The 20,610-nt window shown below is 47.3% G+C and overlaps 1 protein-coding gene across 2 annotated transcripts in view; it reads left to right on the plus strand.

Moving 5' to 3' along the window:
* Window positions 1–20,610, plus strand: part of LOC106036455 (A-kinase anchor protein 13-like) — a 99,389-nt gene that overhangs the window by 34,539 nt on the left and 44,240 nt on the right. For both annotated transcript variants that reach the window (XM_067003853.1, XM_067003852.1), the window contains exon 3: window positions 12,854–12,941. The gene's annotated coding sequence lies outside the window, so the exon portion shown is untranslated. The remainder of the gene's footprint in view (window positions 1–12,853; window positions 12,942–20,610) is intronic.

The following is a 20,610-nucleotide window of genomic DNA, read 5'->3' on the forward strand; positions in this document are numbered from 1 at the left end:
TGGGGGATCTTTCTGGGAAAATAAGTCTAGCAGTAAAAGAGAGGATTTGAATTACGGTTGGCAAGCGTCGAGAAATGCATAGTTTTGGCAAATGGTACATTCAGCTGAGAAAGGAAATGCAAAGCAGGGACCCGGCTGGATTCTCCAAGTGGCTTGCATTCCCTGCGTAATGCAGATGTTTCCCAGAGCAGTTTACCAGCACGTCTTCCACATCTTCAGTCCCCCGAATGGTAGTCTTGTCTCTTAAGCTTTCAGCTTCTCGGGGTTTTAGTTTTAAAGTGCCGTGAGAAGATTTGTTGTTTTAAAAGACAGAAATGGAGCAATGTTTGGAATTGTATTTTTAAGTCATTTGGTGGGCTGGTAGTTTGGCACTTCTTTAAAACGTTCCGGAGAAGCCCCATGGTAGCAATCAGCTGCTTCTGGTCAGAAGACAAGCTTGTAGGCTTTGAGAAAGGACACGACTGCTTAACTGGAAAAAATGTGCAGTGTTGGATCCTTCCCCTGGGACAGTGAGGATAAAAGATGCTTTTAGTGTTTCCTGAATTCATAAGAGCTCTTGATATGTAGCCCATCCTCTCCCTCTTGTGCAATATATACACGTTCTCCATGTACAGGTTTTGAAGTGCCTTTCTGTACAGTTTTATGAAACTTCTTTAATCCATAAATGCAGCAAATACAGACTTATGACTGTAAATAGTATATACTATCACTGAAGAAAATTCATCATCTTGGAGGCTATTTTAAACATTGCTTTTTGTTTTAATTAGGGAAAATGCCAGTTTACCGGTGCTGCTGCTTTTTCACACTTCAGGTTGTAATCTTTTTTTTCACGGGAAGATAAATATCACTCCCTCTTTATTCTTCTGTGTGTAAGATAGTGGGACGTGAGGCTTGTCCTGCTGTAGGAGCCTTAACAGGAATTAAAAAACAGACAAGCTTGTAATGAGAGTTTGGGTGATGAAAAAGACTGAAGATCGCTTTCATAAATCTTTTCAGGGTGCTGCAGTTTTCTACTCTTACTGCTTTTAAGTTGTCTGTTGATTTCTAACCTGTAGCTGTCATGAGGACCAGTGTCTTTCACTGCCTGGTGGATATTTATGTGACAGGATTTAAAATGTTGAGTAAATAACAGCCAACATAGGTATAGTTTATATGGTCTTGCTCAAGAGCCTGTGACTGCATTATGTCATTGAATGTTTGTAAGATACCCTGCAAAACAAACAAACAAAAAACCCCAGTTCTTCCTCCAGTTATTTCCAGTAGTGTCAGTGTCTGTGAAAATAATAGCCTTCAAGACAGTATTTTTTTTCTGCATATCCTTTTGCATTACACATTTGTTTAGTGTATTTTAATAACATTTTGATTTATGAAACTTCTGATCTTTCATCCGTGTGAACTGCAACTGTTTGGATTTCTTACGTTTAGTAAATATGTTCAATAAAACTTTGGCTTTCTTATCAAAGTTGATCCTAAACTCTTTAAGGAAGCACTGACATGTAGTTGAATCTGCTCTAAGGCAACATAAGCACACTTGTGTGTGCACACAGGTACCTTCTATTCAAACAAAAAGAAAAAAAACAGGTTTTCCATAGGTGTTAAAGGAGCAGATTGTGTTACTCTTGGACTCTTCTTTCTCCTTTTCTTGAGATAATCTTGCAGGGGGCTGAGCACTGGCCCTTCTAATCCAGCAGCGAGCTCCATCCCCTGTTTAATACCAGCGGGACGGTATTGCCACCGACCTCGGTGACCTGCTTATTTTGAAAGCAGTGCACGCTTTGCTGAGCAATGGGGAAGGCATCGAGGCCTTGGCTCTCCAGCGGCCTCGGGTGCTTACTTCTTAGCAACTGATTAGCGATTACTGTGGGACGAGGAGATTCAGCTCCTTTGATGTCAGCCAGCTAAGAACCCAGGCGAACGCTATCCAAGCTCTCCAGAGCCTCCCCTCAAGCAGTGAGGGAACAGGCCCCCCCATGCATGCTTCCCCTGCCCTAAAATCTCCCCGACTGGGCTGTAGGCCCAGCTTAGCCTGTGCCCAGTTTTTTAGAGGGGTAAAACTGGGTGATGATGGGAATCCTCCCTGCCCCGGTGCCCTCAGTCTCTAGGAAAATGCCATTTGGCAGTGGGTGGGCTTCGCTTGAGGCCTTCCTGTGGAGGTTGGGATGGGAATGGGCCCCCCACTTTGGTGGTGGTGAGCGGGGCCGGGACAGTGGGGTTGGATGAGTCCCTTTACTCTGACCTTTTGGGGATAAGACCGTCTATATCAGAAGTTGTTAAATATGGCTGGCTTTGTGAAGTTCCAAACCAGTTAAACTTCTCAGGATTTTACGTCAAGGCCTAATGTCCGAATTTCTGCTGTGCATAGGCCCTGCCGTGGTGGCAGGAGAGAGGAGGAATTTGGGAACAGAGCAGCAGCTGAACACAGCAAGGTGAATCAAGGGCAGAACAGGAGGCTTAACTCGCAATTTCCTTGTCTTTGTTGGTTCAACTCTGACCCTCCCTGTTGTTCAATGTTTTGTATTTAATTTCCTCGGTTGCTTAAGGAATGGTTGGGGCCAGCAGAGGAGCTTCAGAGGTGGAGCATGCAAGCTACAAATCACGAACCTGTGTTTTACTCCCAGCAGAGAGTTAGGTTTTTCAAAAATCAGGTCAGAGAAAGTAGATTCAAGTTTCAAAGGTGTGGAGGAAGCTTTTAGTCCTGGGTGGCTCACAACTTTGTTCTGTAGCCTTGAGGATGAAAAAGGAAAGTCCAACCCTAATTTTCTGGTGATGCTTGGAAGGCGCTAGATGAGTGCATTCACGAGCAGCCGTTTTCTGGCAGCAAAATGAGATTTGATCTCTTGCCGTATCTCCGTGTTGAGCTTTTGTTTCCAGCCATAGCACTTTGCTCCTTTCCTCTCCCGATGCTCTGGCAGCTGGAAGGTGGAACTTGCAGAGGAAAACAGCTGGACTCCAAGCTCTTGCTTGGCAAAGTTGCTGAACACAAGTTCTTCGGGGTTACTGGGCTTGGCCTCCAACTTTGAATCTCTCCTGTGAGCCTTTACAGACAGGGCTAATCCTGAAGTTATGGCTTGAGTGGAAAATATGGGTGAAATTTGTCAGCCTGTGACAGAAGCAATTGAACTTAAATGATCCTAATAATTTCTTCTGACCCTAACATTGTCTCAGAAGAGGCCCAAAACAGAAACAGCCTCTCAGCCTAACATACCAAAGGAAAAGCGTAGTCAGTAGGTAGATGTTAATCTTGTAGAAACTCTGGGAAACAACTTGTTTTTTCTCTTTCCCTGTCTGCCACCACCCTTTTCATTCTTTCTTAATCACATGCATACCTGCTAGCCCTTTGCCACTCAGGACATTTGCACGAAGAGATCTCTGTTGCTTGGGAGCTAATCGGCTTCTGCTGCTTGTCCTTCCTCCACCTGAAGTTCTCAGGAGATCTCTTACTTTTGCGTCACCAGCAAGACCTTGGATGTAAATGAAAAGCCCTTCCCTGCTGCCCATGGGGAGAGCCCTCGGGTCCTTCAGCCCACCAGGCTTTCCTTAGGCACCACTAAGCGTTAAGCCTTTCATGGGCACTCTAAGAGCTGTAAGATTTATTTGCCTTCTAAAGCAGGCATTTTAAAAGCTTGTGTGAGGGTATAATTCTTCATGAAGCAGACTGTCTTTACCTGTGACACTAACACTTACTATGATGTGATCAGTTATCTGTGATCTCTAGCAACCTCTAGTGCTAACTGCTTATTCTGTGTACCCCTTGCATTTTTCTCTTTGTGGGGAAACAGCATGATGAGCATTTACTAACATTAAGAAGTGGGTTAGATGGATCAAGAAGACGTGGCGATTGTCAGAATGCTTACTTAAAATCTAAACTCATTTTTTGTTTAGATTTCTGGACAGGCATTAAGTTCTAGTACCTTTGTTTTCTGTTGTTTGCAGAAGTACCAGTACTTTGCTATATATCTGAAGCATATTATTACTTATTGTTTGTGTGCAGGGCACACAAAAGGTGGGTTGACATCTGTGTGTCGCAGTTCTCCATGCCGTGAATCTACCTTCCTAGTCCTAACTGTGCTATGGAAAAAGCGCATGTGCCCTTAGACATCACGGTGAGCATTTTAATTGAGCATATCTTGGAGCGCTTCGTAAGTATAGATCAGAAAAGTGGTGTTTAGCAATAGATGTTATCTGCGGAGTAATACCTACTTTTAAGTCTGCTGTTGTTCAGGGCAGGGCACCTGGAGGGGAAAAAAGAAACAAAAGTGAAGTCATTATCTTGGAAAAGATAACTCAAGCATCAACAAATGAAAAACACGGAGAGTAAAGGTATTTGACCCAAGGTAAGAAAAATATTAAATACCATGGCATGGTCCCTGCCTTAAAACATTTTCCTTCAGAAAAAAATAACAAGGTACCAAGCAAAGTGGTGTCCTAAAAATAGATGAGTGGTTTAGACACTGACTGGCTGCCTGTTTGTCTGGTTATGGTTAGGGACAGGTACCCTTCCCAAGAAATGGCAGTTTATTGCGTACTACTTTTGCTGCTAAGCTCACCAATTCCTTTCTGGTTCTGAATAGGGGGTGTATGCTCTTGGAGCAGCAGGCAGAGGCTAATTAAATCTGTGGCCCTAAAGCTTTCTGGTAAGTCACGCTGCCGAGCATCCGTGCGTGCCCCGTGCAAGGAGCACGCGTGTGCCCGGCAGCCGCGGTGCTTTCCGCACGCCGTGGCCTTGCTGCGGCACCATCGCTGTGTGCGTGGTGGTGTGTGTGTGGGGGGTAATTCCTGCGTGTGCAGGACTGCCCCAGGGTGGGTCTGGGATGACTCCTGCAGCCTGTTTACGAGGACAGCCTGTGCCTGTGATATGGGCTGTTGGCCAGATGGACTTTAGAACTGTATTCGGCTCCCTGTAGCCATTATCTCCGTGTGCTGCTTTGTCCCTTTTTCCCTATTCCTAGCAAAAAAACAAGTCCTGGGTCAGATGGTAATCAAATGTGCTGCCACAAGCTGGCTATGGTCAGCTGAAACAGCACAAGGAGCAGTATCTTTCCTGGTCCTGATAAGTGTGCTCTACTGAAGAGGCAGTGCATACCATTGACAAGTCCCTCTCAGCTCAGGAAGGCCAGTTAAATATCGTTGGTGGTTTTTTTTTGTTTGGCTTTGTTCAAGGTAACCCTGTTTACTGTTGTGCAGGATCATGACAAGTCCCGGGGAAGGCAGGCAACGTGCGAACAGATTAGCATCAATTGCAGGAATATGGGAAAGGGGAGATCCAAATGATTCGGGGCTGCGCTTGCAGCGGGTGAATCACCACAGACACAGGTGCAGATGGGCAGATACACGTCGGAAACCCCGTGAGCACGTGGAAATGTGGGCAGTGCCTTTGCTGCGTTCCTGTGTTCGTGCTCGGGTAGTGTCTGCTGGTGCTGTTGACGCCCAGGCTGTTGCACAAGCAGGCAGGTACAGGTGCAGTGGCCAAAGGGTGTGTATCGGCAATTACAGTCAGCTGTAACTCTTTGTTTTTCCTGCACTGCGCTGATCGGTGAGATACTTCGCCGTCCTTCAAGGGGCAGGGGGAGCAGTCTGTTGAGCAAAACCTGCCGTCATTGCTTTAACCAAAGATGCCTTGCTGCAGGGGATGGTTAGGAGGAGAGATGAGCAAGTCTGCCAAGGAAGGTATGGGGAGATGTCAGCAGAGCTGCGTAACTGCCCGTGTGCCCGCAGCAGGGTTTGGCAACTGCCCGCAGCCTTACCGTCATTTATTTTTGTGTTTGTTTTTTTCAGGATGCCGGTGAAGTCATGGTGGTGCCAGTGTTGTAACTGGTTGCAACTCACCATTGATAAAGGGGAGGAGTGTGTTCTGCAGGGAAATAAGGAGCAGGTCACGCTCTGGCTGCTCCATCCCCCGTGGGAAACCCAGGGGAGTTGTGTGCAGGCACAGCCAGCATCCAATCTCGCGGCATGAGTGCGGGCAGTGGCAGGTTTGGGGCAACATTTGATGTCAGTGTTCTGGACACAGGTTATATGGATGCTTGCAGGCTTGTTTTGGAAATCTTTTTGCGGGTTGCAAAAGCTTGGACTTCCTCCCCATGAATTACTGAAGCACTGGGCTGTTTGGTTGTCAGGCAAATTCTCTGTGATGTGCTCATGCAATTTATTAACGGCCCTTGCTTTTCTGCTTGGAAAAACACAGCTTTTCTGTGCCGTGTTACCGTGACCTGGCTCTTTAAAGATATTGTTGCAAGGCTCTGCATCCTGAGAGGGAGGAAAAAAACAAAAGCAACCGAATGAAAATGGTCTTTTTGTTGGAGAAGGGGGAAAAAAAAAGTTGAGCTACATGAAAGCAAATCAGACAGCCCCCTGAAAAGGCACTCCATGGCAGCACACTGTTAGTTTTCAGCCACCCGATGATGTGAAGTGCCTGATCTGCTGCTGTTGAAAAAGGCTTGTAGCAGTGCCCTGCGATAAGTTATGCTGTTGGAGAAACGGTCCTGTACATAAAGAAGCAGAGTACAAATGCCGTGTAATTCTCCCAGCTTTGCTGCTTCATACTTGGTGATATTTGTGCAGCGCCCGCTTGCCCGGGCTGCTTCCCCGGGGCTTGGCTGGCCAGGAGCACAGCGTGTGCCAGCGCACCCAGAAACAAGCTGCGGGCCCTTTGGCATGGGGTGAGCCCAGAGGCTTCATTCAGAGCCCTCAGTGATCTCTGAAGCGAGGCATGCGGGCCCTGCCTGCTGTCGCACAGAGCCCCATTCATCGCCAGCCCCGCGGCTGGCAGCCACGGAGCCCGCAGCGGCCGCCGAGTGCCCTCCTGACAGCAGGGAGCGGAGGAGGGATGGTGGGCGAGAGGTGGAAGTGAGTTCTGGAGTCCCTCAGTATTCAATACCTGCATTGACCACGGCACTTAACCGCATTTGAAAGCCCAAATAATGCCTCTCAGCCCTGATACTGGTACAGGGTTTTTCACCTGACCACTTTACAGAAAGAACAAAAATTATGCCGCCGAACTGCGGTTCAGTACCGTGTTTATTGACATAAAAGCTCACTATAGCAGAGAAGAAAACTTCAAGCCAAATGATTTCTCGGTTACGCCGTACCAATGCTACGAACAGAGATCAATATTATCTGGAAGTATTTGAACCTATTCACAAAAAGGAAAAAAAAAAAAAGACAACGCTTGGAAATCTCAGGGTACGTGCATTCTCTTCCACATAAAGTGCTCGTGCTGTGAGTGCTCATCACAGGGCTAAATTGCCGCATTCATTGTCGCAGTTTTTGGGCGATCTCCCTCTGTAGACCCGGTGCTGATGATGCTTTCTGAAAGGGGGCTGCAGCTGGGACCAGAAGTCACCATGGTTGTAGAAGCAGCAGGCGCTGCCGGGGGTATGCTGGAAGCGGCGCCCGCTCCGTAACGTGACCTGGCGCTGGACGGGGCGAGCGCTGCTCTTGGACAGGCTTTGGATGTTTCTATCGAGTTTGAATGTGAATTTGGCAAAGGGGAATGGGGAAAAGGGATGGCTGTTTGCTTTGGAGCATCTCTTGTGCTCTGCTGCGGATGGCACTGCTGCTAAACGGAGTGCTCCCTGTTCACCCCTTCCTCACTGATGCGGGGATGTGGGTGCGTCTCACATGGCCGGAGCCAGGTGGTGTCTCCGGGAAAACGTGATCCCCGATACGAGTCCGAGGAGCTGCCTCACTGCGTAATTGCTCGAGCTGTTGTGCAACCCGCCTGTAATCTGAGCGCCGGGTTGCAGATTTTTGTTGCATCACTGGACCTTCTCTTTCATTATTGGTTTAGGAACATTATACAGATCTCATTTATATAATTAGGTGCTACGCAGCTCCGGTGACATGTTGTTTTGAGCAGTGAAACAGCGTAATCCTGTGATGCCTGGCAGACCCGGGCAGCCTGGCACCTCAAGGAGCTCCTCTGCAGGCAGGGGACGAGCCACCTGCATGGGGACATGGATGCTGGGTGGCGTTACGTGCGGGCACGTGGGTGGAGAGGTGACACCTGGGTGGTTTGCTTCATTTTCTGAATCTCGGTGCCCCCTCCCGGCATTTACCTGTGGGGTCTGCAGACAGCCTGGCGAAGGGATGCTGCTGCCTTGGGGGCTCTGTGCTGGGACCTTGCTCTTGGCCAGGGCCGCGACAGCAGGCAGAGACCGGTGCTTGCACTTGGTGTCTTGCACCGCCAGCAGGAGCAGAACGGCTGTACTGATGTGTCAGTGGCCGCTAGGTACCGGTATGTGCCTGCAATATGTATGTTCCCACCCTTATCATTAGGTTCAAGGAAGTGCTTTCGAAGGAGTTTAAGGCTAAAACTCAGTGTATATGAAAGAAAATAAAACATATCTATATGTCACGCCACTGCATGCAGTGCACAGCAAACAGTAACATCGAGCCATTAACTAGAATCCATTAATTCCAAGAGGTGGGAAAGAAAACTTGTCTTACTTTAAAATTCTGAGCTTTTCTTCATGCAGCGTGCCATGTCGGATACTCCCCTCTAAGCAAAACATATCCACTGTTTAATTTTGGAGGAACCTGGGGTGTGGGTGGTAAATGTGATGAGCAGCGTTCTGCCCTCTGTGCTGGTAGAAATTTAGTGTGAGGCAGTGGTTAGCGGATCCGCATTGCCTTTACATCTGTAAAGCAGATTTTAGGCAAAGGAATTCTTATTTTCCCATTTATGTTGCCAATATGTGTCCATAGCCATGGCGAATTGCTACGTCCCACCGAGTTGTGCTGCTCTTCTCCGGCTTCGGTGGGACCCGCCTGGCTTTCCCTTGCCATAGAGCAAGAGAAGAAGCTGCTGCTCCCAAGGTGGCTCCATAGCATGTGACTGTGGGAAATGTCCAGCCTCCCTTCCCTAAATAATTAGGAAGCCTGGTTCAGAGCATGGGATAAACTTCCAAAAAGGTCTTGTGAGTCAGTTTTTCCTGGGAGGCTCAGCAGAGGCAGGAAGAGGACGTCCTGCAATGAGAACATCACGATGGGTAAGTATAGGCTGTGTATTAAAAGCAGCAAGACAGCAGCAGCATGCAGATGTGCATCCAGCAGCCGGGAGCTGAGGAGGGGAAGCAGGGCTTTCCTTGACATCAGTTGATACGAAATTGCGAGGAGGTTTTGTAACACGCAACAGCCAAAACTCGGAAATACTCCAGAGGTTTGTTTGGGTGTCTTAGCTGCAGGATTGGCCGTGTTTGGGTGTCTTGGCTATCCAAAGGTTCCAGCTGTATCAAATAATCCAAAATAATGAGCAGTTCATCTCCTAGGCCATTAGTGCCCTGTTCTTGGTGCTGTTTTTTGGGTTTGTTGAAAGCTTCATTATTGCAATTACAAACAGATGGTGAGATAACTCGTTCTACGTGTCAAAACTATCAGTGTGCAGAGAAGAAAACAAGTAATGCTTCTCAGAATGAGAAAATAGATTTGTGTTCAGGGAAAAAAGAAAAAAAAACAAGCTGGGAAGTGGTTTCCTCTGTGACGGCTGTGTTTTGGCAGGGAGGGCGTTCTCTGCTCGCTTGGCTGGGCTCTGCAGAGAACCAGCTGTGAGCAACTGCCCCCGAGGTCTGGATGCTTTGGTTCCTGCCGAGCACCTGCCTTCACGAGGGCCTTGCTGGCTGCTGCTGCCCACCTTTGCTCTGCCCTTTTCCGCCCTCTCCCTTCCCAGCTGATTGCTCCGAAGTGTGATTTAAACACAGGCTAACTCCGGCCCTCACTGTTTGCAGTCGTGATCGTTCGGTTCATTTAGAAATGTGCAGAGAGCTTCTGCTGATGCTTGACTCCTCTGCCTGTAAGGACGCACATCACCTCTAAGCTAACAGACTCTTTTTTGGGGAAAAGAGCGTTTTTATTGAAAAAAAAATTACATATGTAATTGCCCATTTCCACAGGAGTTACCTTTTCTTTTTAAAAGCGTGCTTACACATGCTGGAGTTATCCCATAGCATTTCCGTGGGGAGGAGAAACCTTTAAGGAATGAATTATTTGATTTGGACAGCTTTACTGATTATACAGTTTACATACGCAACTGAAAGTGTATCATGAGACTTCTCAATATTCTTTGCTTCTCTCTGTACTAATCTAAAAAATCCTCCAGAATAAAAGCAAACAAACAACAACCACCTGTAAGAATTTTACGGTCGGTGTTGCTGCTTTTTTATTGGGAAACCAGCTGATTTTCTCCACTTGCGAATACTTTCCAAGTCACAAACATCTCAGTGAGTTTTGCATGTGCGTCTCCGTATACACACCCTCATTCCTTAATGGATATGATGAAAAGCCCGCAGTGATTCACAGCAGACTCACTGTGTACTTTACCAGCATTATCTATGCCCGTGTTGCTTGCCAGCTCACAGGAGTAGCAATAAACCCTCCTTTCTCTGCCTGAGTGCTGTATGGTATCGAAAGCCAAGCTGTTGGTCTCCCAAACGAGTGAAACCACTGTGTTGTTGTAGTGTGTGCCTTGGAGAGAGGTGTTGATCACCAACCTCTCAGATCAACATGGGCTCCCTAGCAGGAGCCTTGGGTTAATGTTGCTTACTTAACGTAGTTAATCATTGCTTTATCAAACCGTAACCGTGCTTTAACATGCGGTCCTGCAAGTAACACTGCAAGAATGCTGGAGGGAAGTTCCAGGCTGTTGGCTTGTGACTCTGAGGGTGTTTTTTACAGGTTAATGAATCCAAAGAAGGTTTGCTTCCCGTGCCTGGGATTGAAGAGTTCAGGTAGTTCTTGCTGTTGCAGTAGATTGCCACTGAAATATAATTTAGAAATGTGTGACACCAGAATTAAGAAATTGTTGCACAGTCACAGGCTCCTTTTTCTTTCTTTTCCTCGATGCTTTAAGAGGAACAAGAGGGTACACTTTGTTCTTTTTCCAATTTGAAATGCTCTGTGCTGAAGTGTATATTTGTGGTAAAACGCCTTTTATGCAGGCAGTGCCCTGCAGCGCCTCACCAAATGCTCTCCCCGTTCCCCAGCAGGAGCCTGCCAGCAGAAGACATAAAAGTTTCAGTACCAGCTCTCAAAGCACAGGTGTCCAACGACACTGCAGCGTTCAGGTTATACCGTGCTTGCGATGGATGAATGAACGAGGCTTGTTTTGCAATGCATCATCTCCCAGTGTTGTACCTTCCCCAGCCAATTCACTGAACACAATTGATTCCCCAGCCAGTAACTAGCTCTGCCATTGTTCCTGATGTGCTTGTAATTGCGCTTTGAACTCGGCAGGTTGGATCAGGCTGCGAGATTCCCTGATTACAGATGCTTTCCCAACCGGGCAGCGCCGGGGCAGCGTCTCCTCCGTCTGGTCGAACAGGAGCAGGCGGTGCGTCGCGCTTGCGTTGGGGTGATGGGTGCCTATCCGCAAACCTTCCCGGTGTGGTAACCAAACGATGGCCTGAGGTGCCCCGATGGCTTTGATTTAGATAATGCAATCTCCCACACAGTGTTTAATAAACAAAATCACAACCTGTGCTTTTGCTCCTCTTGCCGTTCAATCCACTCTGACTGCTCTTTCCAGGTGTGCTCCGTAGACCTGGCTCAGCCCTGGGGCTGGAGCAAGGGGAAGGCTTTGCCTCAAGCAGGAAATCTGCCTGTGGAAAAGTGTAGGCAGCCCGTAAGGGTTTGGCAGAGGCTTGTTGCTTGATTTTGGGCTTCATCTGCCATTTGTCTGCCAGCCATCGCCTGCATTTGGTGCTTTTGCCTGTTCTAAAATGCCTTGTGATAAAGGGGGTTCACAAATAGTTTGAAGTTTGCCCTGGAGGGGTTAAGATGGGTGTAGGAGGGCTAAGGCATCCACACTGGGGTTTAATTTATCAGAGTGGTGGGCCATTGGCCACCATGCTATGAGCCCTCAGAAGTCTGGGGCCAGGTCACTGCGTGGGGCTGCTGTTGGAAGACCGTGCCTCCTGTGTTATGGGTGCCTCCTGTATTAGGGCCACAAGGCAGAGATCGGCAGGTTCTGGATAAGGTTCAACAAGGCCAAGAGCTGGATCCTGCACTCAGGGCACGACAACCCCATGCAGCGCTACAGGCTGGGGGCAGAGTGACTGGAAAGCTGCCCGGAGGGAAGGGCCCTCGGGGGAACTGGTCAACAGCCGGCTGAACATGGGCCAGCCGTGTGCCCGGAGGGCCAAGAAGGCCGACAGCATCCTGGCTTGTATCAGGAATAGTGTGGCCAGCAGGACCAGGGAGGTGATTGTCCCTCTGTACTCAGCTCTGGTTAGGCCGCACCTCGAGTACTGTGTTCAGTTTGGGGTCCCTCACTACGAGAAGGACATCGAGGTGCTGGAAGGTGCCCAGAGCAGGGCAACGAGGCTGTTGAAGGGCCTGGAGAACAAGTCTTACGAGGAGCAGCTGAGGGAGCTGGGGTTGTTTAACCTGGAGAGAAGGAGGCTCGGGGGAGGCCTTATCGCACTCTACCACTGCCTCAGAGGAGGTTGTATCAGGGTGGGGATCGGGCTCTTCTCCCAAGCAACAAGTGATAGGACGAGGAAATGGCCTCAAGTTGCACCAGGGGAGGTTTAGGTTGGATATTAGGAAAAATTTCTTGGCTGAAAGGGTTGTGAGGCACTGGAACAGGGAAGTGGTTGAATCACCATCCCTGGAGGTATTCAAAAGGTGCCTGGATGTGGTGCTTAGGGACATGGTTTAGTGGTAGACTTGGCAGTGCTAGGTTAACGGTCAGACTTGATGACAGAGGTCTTTTCCAACCCAAATGATTCTGTGGCTTCCATCCCCATCAGCCTAGGTGTTACATGGCTGGCGTGGGTGCTCAAACCAGGCTCCCCAGCAGCCTCACTGCTCCCCGCACCTTGCCAGACCCCACTGACTCCTTCTTCCTCTTTTGCAGGAGCTGAACCTCGTGTCCTGCCTTGTGCTCGCTGGGGGAAGGCCCTGAAGGACATCTTGGAGTGACGGTACTGCTTCATGCAGTTCAAGTAAGGACAAATGTTTTGGCAGCTCTCTCGGGTATGAGTGAGCATTGAGGCGAGGTGTTTCGGAGAATGGGTTTGCCTAGCTTACCTGCTTGATAGCACTCTATGCTCGACAAATTATTTTGCCATAAAATAATTTTTTTTTCAGAAGAAGCAAAAAAAACACCAAAACCACAACCTAGAAAATAAATAAATATAAAAGAATGGTATGAATAGTACTAAAGGCATTCCTGAAGAATTATGCTCTCACAAGTGAACTTGCAGCGGTCTCGCCCGTTCCGTCAAGCCTACGCCGTGGTATAAAATCGCACTTACTGCTTAGGGCACCAGCTGCTCTTCCCTGTTATTTCAAGGCACTGAGTGCATGTCCTGAGGGCGGACAGGCGGTTACAGCATTCACAGCCCAAGGATTTCCCAGGGAGCTGGTCCGGATGGGAGCTCAGCTCCACAGGGCTGGCTTCCTCGGGAGGATGGCTCCTTGCTGGTGCTGTGCCCCCTGCCCTGCACTCTCTCCTGCGGCGCTCTGGGTGCCCAGGGCTTGTTTTTCAGTTCCGAGCACTTCTCGGTGCGGTGAACCAGATCAGGGCATGGATCTGATCTAAAAGCTAGCGCACGGTTACTGCAGGACTGTTAGGAGCTGCTCTGACTCATGCAGTTACACCCATGCTCTCCAAAAAGCCTTGAATTGGCAAAAGCTGCTAGCCTGAAGCAAAGAAACTGCCAGAGTCTTCTTTGGAAATGGGTGCTTGGGCTCTGCTGAGGGAGGAAAGGAGGGAGGAAAAGCACTGCATGCGAGTTTTCTCCTCTGCGTTGTCTCCTGCTGGGTCTAACCTGTTTACCTTCTGCAGCATCTCACGTTTTCCATGGTAGAGCCCGAGAAGACTGGGGCTTTGAAAGCAGCGTGTTTAGCAGAGCTGGGTTCGAGTCATTTGGCGTTGCTGAGCTCTTGAAGCAGCTGGGTGGATTAACCATAAACTGCCATTACCCTAGGGGGACAAGTTTTTTTTTTTTGTGATTATTTTGGTTTGCTTTTTTCAGTGGGTTCGGCAGGGGAGTCAAACCTATTTTCAGATCTCGAGAAGATAAAAAAATAAGTCTTTGGCAAAGTTATGAATGAAACGTACTTTGCTCGGAAATAATTCCTTTGAGGACGTGGCCGGCGGAGGCCTGGTCCCTGAGTCCATCATCAGCTCAGCTGCTCGCTAGCTGAAAGTGCTGGGGTGGCATGGTTAGAGGAGGAATACACTACGCCGGTTGCTGCACACGAGAAGCAACTTGTGGCTTGATTTGCCATTAGTCTCTTAGCTCATTGTTCATTTCTGGAGCACAGGAGCTTGGGATGAGCAGCGCTTGCTGCAGGGGAAGGTTCCAGGTCCATCCCAGGGCTGATTTCTGCCGTGCCCAGCAGCGGCGGTCCCTGGGTGCAGGCAGCGGGCGCTGCTCACCTGGCCTCCTGGGAACAGCCTCTGCATCTCGGCTGCTTTTGGGTGTGCCTCCTCCGAAGGACCTGGAAAAAGCCGTGCTTGAGTTTAGGAGTGGCTTTCCTTATTCCTCGTAGCCTTTCCTTTTTTTTTTTTTTCTTTTTAATTTGCCTGCTGGTCAAGTATTTCCATAATTGTGCTTGTAATGATCGTCTCTTCATTTCATTCATACAGTGGTTAGTGCTTAATGAACTTCTCATTAATGAACTCTGTAATATTTAAAATAGGCATAACTTGAAGAGGGGGGGAAAAAACAACAAACAACAAGAACCAAAAGCCAAAAAGCAAACCGGCAATAAAGGGATGTATTTCCACTCCCCGAATTTAATCCTGCCTTATAACATAATTGCGTGGAGCTGCCTGGCTGGCGAACAGCTGCACAGCGTGGGCTCTCGGTTCTGCATAGCTGCTTGTCCCTGAGCTGGGGTAATAAATGATTTACTGGTGCGGCTGGGACCTGTGGGCGCTTAACCCGTTCGGCTCCTCAGGGGCCAGCCTGAAAGACTGCTTTGTAAAGGCTGCCGGAAGAAATGGTTTCAGGTGCGAAGCTGGACAGTTTGCAAAGCTTGCTTTATTGCTTGTGGGCTAGTTGCAGAAGTGCTCGAACCCAGGTGAGGTGGTGAAATTGGGTAGAATCTGTTTTTGAGTGGGTAGCACTTGCTAGGAGTTGATGGATGATGTGCATTTTTCGTGACATTCATGCCTCAGATTGGATGCTCCAGAAAAACATCTGTATTCTGCAGCTACCTAAATAAAGTATTCGTTAGAGGAGGATGTTCTTATAATTGCATTAGCTGAAAGAAAAAGAGCACTTAAGAAGAAACGGTTCTTAATCTGGCAGGGGCAGACATTTTTGTGCTGTATAGCATGGAAGGGGGTGATCACAGGGGCTCAAGTAGGAAACCTGGAGTTTCTGGTGAGGCTTCTTTTGGTAAAAAGGACCAAGCACACATATCCTGAGTACATCTGCGATGTAGAGAGCTGGAGCATTTGAAAAGGGAGCCTAGATGGAAAAGCGAGTCATGTATTCCTCAGAAAGGTAAAATGCAGCAAAACATTGGGTACTGAAACTCTGACCAAAACGAGAGTAGAGGCATCTCTTGGATCTTGCTCTTGATGCCAGTTTTTCCAACTCTACCTGTGGCTTTGGCATTTAAGGTTATTAAATATGTACTGGCTAATGATCTGCTTTGCACATGCTAGGAAATGCTTCTTATTTGTCATCATAAAACTGTGCATGCTGCTCTGGGTCTTGTGAATTGTTTCCCACTCCAGGCCTGCGTTTTTGGGAGCGCAGTACCAGTGCCGTGCCTTGCAGAGCACAGAGGAGGAGGTCTTATCACTCATCTCTAGCACTCGTTTTTTGTTTTTCCTTGCTACAAACCATACAGGGTAATATAGAAATGATCATTGCTCAGTGCAGTTCTTAAAATAGCACAGCACTGAGAGTCTGGAGGACAATAAGGTGGCGAAAGTTAGCGTAAGGCCACATCCTATAGTCAGGAGTTTGGGGATCGATGGCTAAAGGCTCTCCCGCTGCAGGCATTTCGGTGCTAGTGACAGCTGTCCATCAGGCTCATCCATTTTATGCCCTTGCGTAAAATCCTCCCCAAATCCTGCTCTTCCCTTCCCATCGCTTTTTGCCTGGCACTGTGCAGCTGGAGGCACTGTAGGTGCTGTAAAGCACGTCTCCATTTCCAGAGGTAACCACCTGCAGTCTGTCTTCTCTGTTTCGGCTGCCCAGCTTGGCACGCCTGGGGCTGGACCCCATTTCTGCAGACAATACTGGATTTACTTTTCCTTTGAAAACTGGGGCTTTTCAAGGAGCTAAACCCAAAGTCAGTAATAGCTCTTACAAACGGGGTTTATCTTTGAGGACTTCCTTAGAATTTACTCCCAAAACGTGTATTCAAGCCACGGAGTGTATTAAAAGGTATCAACTGGGTTTTACTCATTTGAAGAGGCATCGAAAAGGTCTGCTGAGGATTTCTGGCGGTTAATATTTGAGCCTGAGCTAAATGTTTCATGCCTACGTGAAACAGCTGCCCCAGAACCTGTTGTAGGACTTAATTTGAGTATAAACATACGTGTGCTTTTGCGTACATGCTGCACTTTAATTCAAGTCAACTGTTAGGTCTTAACTTTATTAGGATGTAGCTACTTGAGCTGAAGATGGGGCCTGTGTTTTTTTATTTTATTACAGCAATACGGTAGCTACTTTTTAAATGCTGCTTGGATTTTAGGAATCGGTATCTTAATTATTGTTTGCCTTTAGTAGTATTTTAAAGTAAAAATTGACAGGTGAAGACAGGGTTGTATCTTATTACAAGTGAATTGTTTGACAGCATGTGTGTATTGTAAAATGTGAAATTAATCGCCCTGAGCTGATGACCCTTGTACGTTTACAAAAGGCTGGTCTTTATGGTGCACAAATAGATTCCGGACACAGGAAAGAGGCTTATGACAAGAGGATGAGATCAGTTTGTATAATTAGAGCTAGCTAATAATCCTTTTACTCTATTGTTTCAGCTTCTACAGTATCTTCATTTATTTGAAATTGAGCATATGGATTGTAGGGTGATAACCACAGTGATTTGAGTTTTGTGGGGGTTTTCTGTCTAGTGATGGCAGTGAAGAATCCAGATGTGCATCTGGGAGAGATTGCTGCCTTCCTCTGCTGGGCACGGGGGATGCTGCTGCTTTGTTATACCCCACGCTCCTTGATCTGCTTCCAGGGTTTGGGTAGGAATTCGGTAACCCACTCAATGATTTTTGACAATTGTGAGATATCAGTGGTGCAAAAGAAGACATGTAGTCCTGAAACCCCAATTTTTTGGCCAGGTGTTCATCCCTGGAGCAAGAAAGGGTTGACTGAAGGGAGTGGGAATAGCATTGAAAAAGCTTGAGCTGATTGATACATATATATGTGTGTGTGTGTGTGTGGACATCTAATTATGTCTGTACAGCCTCCTTAGCTTTGTATGGAGCTTCATTATTTGGAGGTGGATAACTGGAAAAACTGGGGAGCAGGAAATCACGTTGCTGGGAGGTGGGTGACCCGAAACCACAGCCCCATGGTCCAGACCAGGCTTCAGCCCATTAACAGCACGGGTCCGTTCCTGCCACCAGGAAGCCGAGCTACATTAAGCAAAGCGAGTTAATCTATATCCAGAGCGTTTTATTAAATCATCAGTCAATTAAATCAGTGACGCTCTGTTAGCTTTCGTTCCAGCGAGCTCTGCACGCAGTTATTAAGCTGTTGCTGTAGCAACTCTTGGGCTTCTGTTTGTTGGGCTGGTGCATGCGAAGGCCACAGTGCTGAGCTCTCCAACAGCATTCAAAACTTAAAAAAAAATAATAATAATAATTAAAAATGGGCTGATTTTGTAGTTCTTTTTCAATCTTTTGCTGGGGAGGAGGTCATCAGGAAGTTTCATTTCTTTTTTGTGCTGTTAAAGGCAACTGCATCCACCTGGTTTTCCAGAGGGTGACTTGCAGGGCTGCCTCTGGTCCTTCGGAGGTGAGGGACAGCAGAGCTAGGCTGACACAAAATGCGTTTAAACCTCCTTTCCATCGCTCGCAGCCAAGAGAAACTCCTCCGTATTTGTAATTGAGTGGCAGCATATGGTTTTGTTTGCAGACAGGATGCAGCTGGGAAGCAGCATCACCTGTGGAAGTGCTGCGCGAGGGATTTATTTTTAATAAGCAATCAATTTAGTGACAAAACATAATCTTCAGCAAGTTACATGAATTCAAATGATTGTACACAAATATCTGGGGTATTTTTTTAAGCTCACCGCTTTCCTACTCAGCTGCGGTAGTACTGACTGCCGTGCGCTGGGAACTTCCGTACTGCCACACCTTTGAGGAGAGGTTTCTCATTTCCTCACCTCTTCTCCTTTCCGCAGTCAATGGCTTTTGCTGGTGGTTTCACTTACCTCTGTGCTCGCAAAGGAACCTTTGGATGGGTTACTTGCCTAATTCCTCCACCCTCCTATTTTTGACCAGATACGTAAAATTATGCATCGGTATATCTACGGGGAATGTCGTTCTGCTTTTGGTAATATAATGCCCGGAAGTGTATACATTCATCTCCTGTCTTAAGGTTTATTTTAGTCACTGCAGTTGCAGCTGCTCTATTTATACAAATTTCTCCCCGTGCACAGTTGAAGAACTGGGTTATTGGTTTATTTCTCCTGCCTAAACCGAATGTAGGTTTTGCCCTCTTTTTTTTTTTTTGTTGTCAGCTTGCACGTTAGAGGGCATTAATACATCAGTTAGAAATGTTGGTCATTTTATGGATAGTGATTTCTGGTATCCCTTCAGTGTGAATGAAGCTAACGGGACTAAGTGTGCAAACAACCCAGGGTTTCACCCAACACCACCAGGTGAGAGTGGGTTATTGCAGATCTGAACTTTGCAGGAAGATACCCAGCAAAAATACTAGACAAGACAATGTTAAGTAAAATTAACGTTGTTTCTTCCCATTTTCAGACTTTTTTACTACAGATTTAAAAAAAAAGAAAGAAAGAACCCCCAAACCCAAACAAGAAAGTCCTTCTTTCAAATTGTAATTATCTTGTAACAAAAAAGTGGAGACTGATGGGTAGCACAGCATGGTAATGTCACATACCACTCGTAAGAAAAGGAGATTTCACTGGTTTAGTGATTTCCTTGACACCAGGGGAGAACAATAAACCTGTAAAATATGTTGGTGTTTTAGTTCTTTGCATGAAATTCAGGGCTCCAGCAGGAATTCATCTGCACGTGGCCAGCTTGTCTTTCCGCCTGCCCCGCACTTGCTGTTTCCTCCTGCCTCTGTTTATCTCGTGTAGTTTACACCAGGAGCACTCAGGGGCCCGAAACCCAATCCTCCTGATATTTCTAAGCACTTCATAAATTAACATTTTGTAAAACCGTAGCGTGTGGGAGTGCCCGTGAGGACGCGGTGCCTTGCTGACTGAGGTTACGGTTTTGGAAGCTTGCTTTTATTTTTGTGTTGTGGCCCCATAGGAGAGGTCAGGGCCCCGAGGTGCAGCGCTCCTCGATCCTCACTCATCCCATTCACGTCAGTGGCAGGACTGCCCGTGGTGCCAGCAAGCACCGATCACATCCAAATGGGTCCAGCTGAATGGTTAGTGTAATCCGTGGGTTTCCTTAAACTCTTTTGCAGCTTATGGGTTGTTTGTCTGAAGAGGGAGGATCTGAGGAGTGCTTGTAAGACGTTTTAATGTAGGTTACCCCACCATGTGTATGTCTGTCGATGGCATTGCAGTGCCAAAGTCCGCTGGTGGCTGGCTTTCTTCCAGCTGATCTGCACACCTAGGGCTGCTCAAATATCTGGGGGATATATGTGCTTTGGGGTACCCAGGGCAGCGTTCCTCTAGACCCCTGAAATCACAAAGTTTAGTCCTTACAAGGACTGGCATCCCTACGCTGCGGTGTTACAGAGCTGTTTTTGCGTGATGCAAATTCTGTTACGGTTTGAAAAAAAAACCTCCTCCTCTGACTCCGAGCCTGGCCAACGCTGTGATGCAGTGCCCGTTACAACTGGAAAGTCATCCTGCTTTCTCTGCATTTCTGCTTATCTGTTCAAATGCCTTCCATGAGATCTGTAACTTCATCAGATTCTCCGTGTGTTTTTTGGCTGTCCTCTCCTACCCGCAACCACAGGCTCTTTATGGCTGGGGCTGTTTTTGTACAGCTGGGAGCGTGTGGTTGAAGCTTTGCAAATACAGATCATTGTTTCTAAAATCAAACGCTAAAATAAGAATTTAAAAAAAAAAAAAGTATTGAGATTAAGGTAAGATTTAGCAAAACTTAGACTCGAACTGTATCTAAAACTGAAGTTTGCCTTAAAAATAAGCTTAAAACAGGACTTGAAAAGCTTGAAAAACTCAGATGCTTAAAACTGAAGAGTATTTAGTCATATGCATGGTGTGTAAAGGAGAGGAGAGCGGAGAGGTGGGATCCCACAGGGATACCGAATGGTTTCAGTGCCTCTTGTCACCCGCTGTCAGATGTTACCATATCCAGAGAAATCAAGCACAGCAGTTCATCCTCTTCCATTTTATTTTGTGCAAAATAACACGGTATTCCTCTACAAGAGGCTTCGAGAGCACTCACTGTATTTGTTCTTTAACGCTTAACAGAGCAGAAAGGTATCCTTCCTGTTTTGAGAAGGCTTCAAT

This window comes from Anser cygnoides, chromosome 11 (genome assembly GCF_040182565.1).
Source record: "Anser cygnoides isolate HZ-2024a breed goose chromosome 11, Taihu_goose_T2T_genome, whole genome shotgun sequence".
Lineage (NCBI taxonomy): Eukaryota > Metazoa > Chordata > Aves > Anseriformes > Anatidae > Anser > Anser cygnoides.